The sequence below is a fragment of the Phyllobates terribilis genome, unplaced genomic scaffold (assembly GCF_046119375.1).
Source record: "Phyllobates terribilis strain yellow unplaced genomic scaffold, ASM4611937v1 Scaffold_35__1_contigs__length_13245226, whole genome shotgun sequence".
Classification (NCBI taxonomy): domain Eukaryota; kingdom Metazoa; phylum Chordata; class Amphibia; order Anura; family Dendrobatidae; genus Phyllobates; species Phyllobates terribilis.
Genome location: NW_027362795.1, coordinates 6,768,202 through 6,776,501, shown reverse-complemented (window position 1 = coordinate 6,776,501; position 8,300 = coordinate 6,768,202). Strand labels below are relative to the sequence as shown.

At 53.9% G+C, this 8,300-nt stretch overlaps 1 protein-coding gene across 1 annotated transcript in view; it reads left to right on the top strand.

Annotated features, from left to right (window-relative positions):
• Positions 1-1,889: 1,889 nt before the first annotated feature.
• The window catches only part of LOC141182626 (uncharacterized), a 34,266-nt gene continuing 27,855 nt past the window's right edge, over positions 1,890-8,300 (top strand). Inside the window, exon 1 of the mRNA XM_073660790.1 lies at positions 1,890-1,982. The gene's annotated coding sequence lies outside the window, so the exon portion shown is untranslated. The remainder of the gene's footprint in view (positions 1,983-8,300) is intronic.

Here is an 8,300-nt window from a genome sequence, read left to right as displayed (position 1 = left end):
CGTACACACGCGGCTCTGCTCCGTACGCCTCGTACACACGCGGCTCTGCTCCATACGCCTCGTACACACGCGGCTCTGCTCCATACGCCTCGTACACACGCGGCTCTGCTCCATACGCCTCGTACACACGCGGCTCTGCTCCATACGCCTCGTACACACGCGGCTCTGCTCCATACGCCTCGTACACACGCGGCTCTGCTCCATACGCCTCGTACACACGCGGCTCTGCTCCATACGCCTCGTACACACGCGGCTCCGCTCCGTACACCTCGTACACACGCAGCTCTGCTCCGTACACACGCGGCTCTGCTCCGTACACCTCGTACACACGACTCCGCTCCGTACACCTCGTACACACGCAGCTCTGCTCCGTACGCCTCGTACACACGCGGCTCTGCTCAGTGCACCTCGTACACACACGGCTCTGCTCCGTACGCCTCGTACACATTCGGCTCTGCTCCGTACACCTCGTACACACGCGGCTTCGCTCCACGCGCCTCGTACACGCCCGGCTCCGCTCCGCACGCCTCGTACACGCGCGGCTCCGCTCCGTACACGCGCGGCTCCGCTCCGTACACCTCGTACACGCGCGGCTCCGCTCCGTACACCTCGTACACGCGCGGCTCCGCTCCGTACGCCTCGTACACGCGCGGCTCCGCTCCGTACGCCTCGTACACGCGCGGCTCCGCTCCGTACGCCTCGTACACGCGCGGCTCTGCTGCGTACGCCTCGTACACGCGCGGCTCTGCTGCGTACGCCTCGTACACGCGCGGCTCCGCTCCATGCGCCTCGTACACGCCCGGCTCCGCTCCGCATGCCTCGTACACGCGCGGCTCCGCACGCCTCATACACGGGCGGCTCCGCTCCGTAAACCTCGTACACACGCGGCTCCGCTCCGTACACCTCGTACACACGCGGCTCTGCTCCGTACACCTCGTACACACACGGCTCTGCTCCGTACACCTCGTACACACGCGGCTCTGCTCCGTACACCTCGTACACGCGCGGCTCTGCTCCGTACACCTCGTACACGCGCGGCTCTGCTCCGTACACCTCGTTCACACGCGGCTCTGCTCCGTACACCTCGTACACACGCGGCTCCGCTCCGTACACCTCGTACACACACGGCTCCGCTCCGTACACCTCGTACACACACGGCTCTGCTCCGTACACCTCGTACACACACGGCTCTGCTCCGTACACCTCGTACACACGGCTCTGCTCCGTACACCTCGTACACACACGGCTCTGCTCCGTACACCTCGTACACACGCTGCTCCGCTCCATACACCTCGTACACATGCGGCTCCGCTCCGTACACCTCGTACACACGCTGCTCCGCTCCATACACCTCGTACACATGCGGCTCCACTCCGTACACCTCGTACACACACGGCTCTGCTCCGTACACCTCGTACACACGCTGCTCCGCTCCATACACACACGGCTCTGCTCCGTACACCTCGTACACACGCTGCTCCGCTCCATACACCTCGTACACACGCTGCTCTGCTCCGTACACCTCGTACACACGCGGCTCTGCTCCGTACACCTCGTACACACGCGGCTCCGCTCCGTACACCTCGTACACGCGCGGCTCCGCTCCGTACACCTCGTACACACACGGCTCTGCTCCGTACACCTCGTACACACGCGGCTCTGCTCCGTACGCCTCGTACACACGCGGCTCTGCTCCGTACACCTCGTACACACACGGCTCCGCTCCGTACACCTCGTACACACGCGGCTCTGCTCCGTACACCTCGTACACACGCGGCTCTGCTACATCCACACTGTAAACCCCTCCTGACCCCACACATAAACTTCAGCTCATCCAGCACCATGACAACCAGCACAGCAGAGTCCTGCATCCACTGAGGCCCCTGATCATGTGACCCCTGACTCCTCCCCTCCTGTGACCTCATCACAGCTCCTGTGCGCACAGAGCAGCCATATATGTGGCGGCGGCTCTGCAGGTGGAGGTATGTGGAGACCCCCATTACTGGGCGCAGGGGGCATTAACCCCTTCAGCACGGAGACTCTTTTGGGGTCTTGTGTTGCCCCTTTATACGAATCATAAGGTTTTTGTTCTGTTTCCTGTAATAGATACATACGGCCCAACTATGGAGACAGGAAGGGAGGAAACGTATTGTTCTCATAGTACAGGACCCCTTTACTGGCCCCACAGTGTAATGCCCCCATTATGCCCCTTATGCAGTATGTATGATGCCCCCACACAGTGTAATGCCCCATTATGCCCCTTATGCAGGATGTATGATGCCCCACACAGTGTAATGCCCCCATTATGCGCCTTATGCAGGATGTATGATGCCCCCACACAGTGTAATGCCCCCATTATGCCCCTTAAGCAGGATGTATGATGCCCCCACACAGTGTAATGCCCCCATTATGCCTCTTAAGCAGGATGTATGATGCCCCCACACAGTGTAATGCCCCCATTATGCCCCTTATGCAGGATGTATGATGCCCCCACACAGTGTAATGCCCCCATTATGCCCCTTATGCAGGATGTATGATGCCCCCACACAGTGTAATGCCCCCATTTTACCCCTTATGCAGGATGGATGATGCCCCCACACAGTGTAATGCCCCCATTATGCCCCTTATGCAGGATGTATGATGCCCCCACACAGTGTAATGCCCCCATTATGCCCCTTAAGCAGGATGTATGATGCCCCCACACAGTGTAATGCCCCCATTATGCCCCTTATGCAGGATGTATGATGCCCCCACACAGTGTAATGCCCCCATTATGCCCCTTATGCAGGATGTATGATGCCCCCACACAGTGTAATGCCCCCATTATGCCCCTTAAGCAGGATGTATGATGCCCCCACACAGTGTAATGCCCCCATTATGCCCCTTATGCAGGATGTATGATGCCCCCACACAGTGTAATGCCCCCATTATACCCCTTATGCAGGATGTATGATGCCCCCACACAGTGTAATGCCCCCATTATGCCCCTTATGCAGTATGTATGATGCCCCCCACACAGTGTAATGCCCCCATTATGCCCCTTATGCAGTATGTATGATGCCCCCCACACAGTGTAATGCCCCCATTATGCCCCTTATGCAGGATGTATGATGCCCCCACACAGTGTAATGCCCCCATTATGCCCCTTATGCAGTATGTATGATGCCCCCCACACAGTGTAATGCCCCCATTATGCCCCTTATGCCGTATGTATGATGCCCCCCACACAGTGTAATGCCCACATTATGCCCCTTATGCAGTATGTATGATGCCCCCCACACAGTGTAATGCCCCCATTATGCCCCTTATGCAGTATGTATGATGCCCCACACACAGTGTAATGCCCCCATTATGCCCTTTATGCAGGATGTATGATGCCCCCACACAGTGTAATGCCCCCATTATGCCCCTTATGCAGTATGTATGATGCCCCCCACACAGTGCAATGCCCCTTATGCAGTATGTATGATGCCCCCACACAGTGTAATGCCCCCATTATGCCCCTTATGCAGTATGTATGATGCCCCCACAGTGTAATGTCCCCATTATGCCCCTTATGCAGGATGTATGATGCCCCCACACAGTGTAATGCCCCCATTATGCCCCTTATGCAGGATGTATGATGCCCCCACACAGTGTAATGCCCCCATTATACCCCTTATGCAGGATGTATGATGCCCCCACACAGTGTAATGCCCCCATTATGCCCCTTATGCAGGATGTATGATGCCCCCCACACAGTGTAATGCCCCCATTATGCCCCTTATGCAGTATGTATGATGCCCCCCACACAGTGTAATGCCCCCATTATGCCCCTTATGCAGGATGTATGATGCCCCCACACAGTGTAATGCCCCCATTATGCCCCTTATGCAGTATGTATGATGCCCCCCACACAGTGTAATGCCCCCATTATGCCCCTTATGCCGTATGTATGATGCCCCCCACACAGTGTAATGCCCCCATTATGCCCCTTATGCAGTATGTATGATGCCCCCCACACAGTGTAATGCCCCCATTATGCCCCTTATGCAGTATGTATGATGCCCCACACACAGTGTAATGCCCCCATTATGCCCTTTATGCAGGATGTATGATGCCCCCACACAGTGTAATGCCCCCATTATGCCCTTTATGCAGTATGTATGATGCCCCCCACACAGTGTAATGCCCCTTATGCAGTATGTATGATGCCCCCACACAGTGTAATGCCCCCATTATGCCCCTTATGCAGTATGTATGATGCCCCCATTATGCCCCTTATGCAGGATGTATGATGCCCCCATTATGCCCCTTATGCAGGATGTATGATGCCCCCACAGTGTAATGCCCCCATTATGCCCCTTATGCAGGATGTATGATGCCCCCACACTGTGTAATGCCCCCCATTATGCCCTCCTGCAGTATGTATGATGCCCCCACACAGTGTAATGCCCCCCATTATGCACCTTATGCAGTATGTATGATGCCCCACACAGTGTAATGCCCCCATTATGCCCCTTATAAAGGATGTATGATGCCCCCATTATGCCCCTTATGCAGGATGTATGATGCCCCCCACAGTGTAATGCCCCCATTATGCCCCTTATGCAGTATGTATGATGCCCCCACACAGTGTAATGCCCCATTATGCCCCTTATGCAGGATGTATGATGCCCCACACAGTGTAATGCCCCCATTATGCGCCTTATGCAGGATGTATGATGCCCCCACACAGTGTAATGCCCCCATTATGCCCCTTAAGCAGGATGTATGATGCCCCCACACAGTGTAATGCCCCCATTATGCCTCTTAAGCAGGATGTATGATGCCCCCACACAGTGTAATGCCCCCATTATGCCCCTTATGCAGGATGTATGATGCCCCCACACAGTGTAATGCCCCCATTATGCCCCTTATGCAGGATGTATGATGCCCCCACACAGTGTAATGCCCCCATTTTACCCCTTATGCAGGATGGATGATGCCCCCACACAGTGTAATGCCCCCATTATGCCCCTTATGCAGGATGTATGATGCCCCCACACAGTGTAATGCCCCCATTATGCCCCTTAAGCAGGATGTATGATGCCCCCACACAGTGTAATGCCCCCATTATGCCCCTTATGCAGGATGTATGATGCCCCCACACAGTGTAATGCCCCCATTATGCCCCTTATGCAGGATGTATGATGCCCCCACACAGTGTAATGCCCCCATTATGCCCCTTAAGCAGGATGTATGATGCCCCCACACAGTGTAATGCCCCCATTATGCCCCTTATGCAGGATGTATGATGCCCCCACACAGTGTAATGCCCCCATTATACCCCTTATGCAGGATGTATGATGCCCCCACACAGTGTAATGCCCCCATTATGCCCCTTATGCAGTATGTATGATGCCCCCCACACAGTGTAATGCCCCCATTATGCCCCTTATGCAGTATGTATGATGCCCCCCACACAGTGTAATGCCCCCATTATGCCCCTTATGCAGGATGTATGATGCCCCCACACAGTGTAATGCCCCCATTATGCCCCTTATGCAGTATGTATGATGCCCCCCACACAGTGTAATGCCCCCATTATGCCCCTTATGCCGTATGTATGATGCCCCCCACACAGTGTAATGCCCACATTATGCCCCTTATGCAGTATGTATGATGCCCCCCACACAGTGTAATGCCCCCATTATGCCCCTTATGCAGTATGTATGATGCCCCACACACAGTGTAATGCCCCCATTATGCCCTTTATGCAGGATGTATGATGCCCCCACACAGTGTAATGCCCCCATTATGCCCCTTATGCAGTATGTATGATGCCCCCCACACAGTGCAATGCCCCTTATGCAGTATGTATGATGCCCCCACACAGTGTAATGCCCCCATTATGCCCCTTATGCAGTATGTATGATGCCCCCACAGTGTAATGTCCCCATTATGCCCCTTATGCAGGATGTATGATGCCCCCACACAGTGTAATGCCCCCATTATGCCCCTTATGCAGGATGTATGATGCCCCCACACAGTGTAATGCCCCCATTATACCCCTTATGCAGGATGTATGATGCCCCCACACAGTGTAATGCCCCCATTATGCCCCTTATGCAGGATGTATGATGCCCCCCACACAGTGTAATGCCCCCATTATGCCCCTTATGCAGTATGTATGATGCCCCCCACACAGTGTAATGCCCCCATTATGCCCCTTATGCAGGATGTATGATGCCCCCACACAGTGTAATGCCCCCATTATGCCCCTTATGCAGTATGTATGATGCCCCCCACACAGTGTAATGCCCCCATTATGCCCCTTATGCCGTATGTATGATGCCCCCCACACAGTGTAATGCCCCCATTATGCCCCTTATGCAGTATGTATGATGCCCCCCACACAGTGTAATGCCCCCATTATGCCCCTTATGCAGTATGTATGATGCCCCACACACAGTGTAATGCCCCCATTATGCCCTTTATGCAGGATGTATGATGCCCCCACACAGTGTAATGCCCCCATTATGCCCTTTATGCAGTATGTATGATGCCCCCCACACAGTGTAATGCCCCTTATGCAGTATGTATGATGCCCCCACACAGTGTAATGCCCCCATTATGCCCCTTATGCAGTATGTATGATGCCCCCATTATGCCCCTTATGCAGGATGTATGATGCCCCCATTATGCCCCTTATGCAGGATGTATGATGCCCCCACAGTGTAATGCCCCCATTATGCCCCTTATGCAGGATGTATGATGCCCCCACACTGTGTAATGCCCCCCATTATGCCCTCCTGCAGTATGTATGATGCCCCCACACAGTGTAATGCCCCCCATTATGCACCTTATGCAGTATGTATGATGCCCCACACAGTGTAATGCCCCCATTATGCCCCTTATAAAGGATGTATGATGCCCCCATTATGCCCCTTATGCAGGATGTATGATGCCCCCCACAGTGTAATGCCCCCATTATGCCCCTTATGCAGTATGTATGATGCCCCCACACAGTGTAATGCCCCCATTATGCACCTTATGCAGTATGTATGATGCCCCCACACAGTGTAATGCCCCCAGTATGCCCATTATAAAGGATGTATAATGCCCCCACACAGTGTAATGCCCCCATTATGCCCCTTATGCTTTATGTATGATGCCCCCACACAGTGTAATGCCCCTTATGCTTTATGCATGATGCCCCCACACAGTGTAATGTCCCCATTATGCCCCTTATGCAGGATGTATGATGCCCACACAGTGTAATGCCCCCATTATGCTCCTTATGCAGGATGTATGATGCCCCCACACAGTGTAATGCCCCCATTATGCCCCTTATGCAGTATGTATGATGCCCCCACACAGTGTAATGCCCCCATTATGCCCCTTATGCAGTATGTATGATGCCCCCACACAGTGTAATGCCCCCATTATGCCCCTTATGCAGTATGTATGATGCCCCCACTCAGTGTAATGCCCCCATTATGCCCCTTATACAGTATGTATGATGCCCCCACACAGTGTAATGCCCCCATTATGCCCCTTATGCAGTATGTATGATGCCCCCACACAGTGTAATGCCCCCATTATACCCCTTATGCTGGATGTATGATGCCCCCATTATGCCCCTTATGCAGTATGTATGATGCTCCCCACACAGTGTAATGCCCCCATTATGCCCCTTATGCAGTATGTATGATGCCCACCACACAGTGTAATGCCCCCATTATGCCCCTTATGCAGTATGTATGATGCCCCCCACACAGTGTAATGCCCCCATTATGCCCTTTATGCAGGATGTATGATGCCCCCACACAGTGTAATGCCCCCATTATGCCCCTTATGCAGTATGTATGATGCCCCCCACACAGTGTAATGCCCCCATTATGCCCCTTATGCAGTATGTATGATGCCCCCACACAGTGTAATGCCCCCATTATGCCCCTTATGCAGTATGTATGATGCCCCCCACACAGTGTAATGCCCCCATTATGCCCCTTATGCAGGATGTATGATGCCCCCACAGTGTAATGCCCCCATTATGCCCCTTATGCAGGATGTGTAATGCCCCCATTATGCCCCTTATGCAGGATGTATGATGCCCCCACACCGTGTAATGCCCCCCATTATGCCCCTTATGCAGTATGTATGATGCCCCCACACCGTGTAATGCCCCCCATTATGCCCCTTATGCAGTATGTATGATGCCCCCACACAGTGTAATGCCCCCCATTATGCCCCTTATGCAGTATGTATGATGCCCCCACACAGTGTAATGCCCCCCATTATGCACCTTATGCAGGATGTATGATGCCCCCCACAGT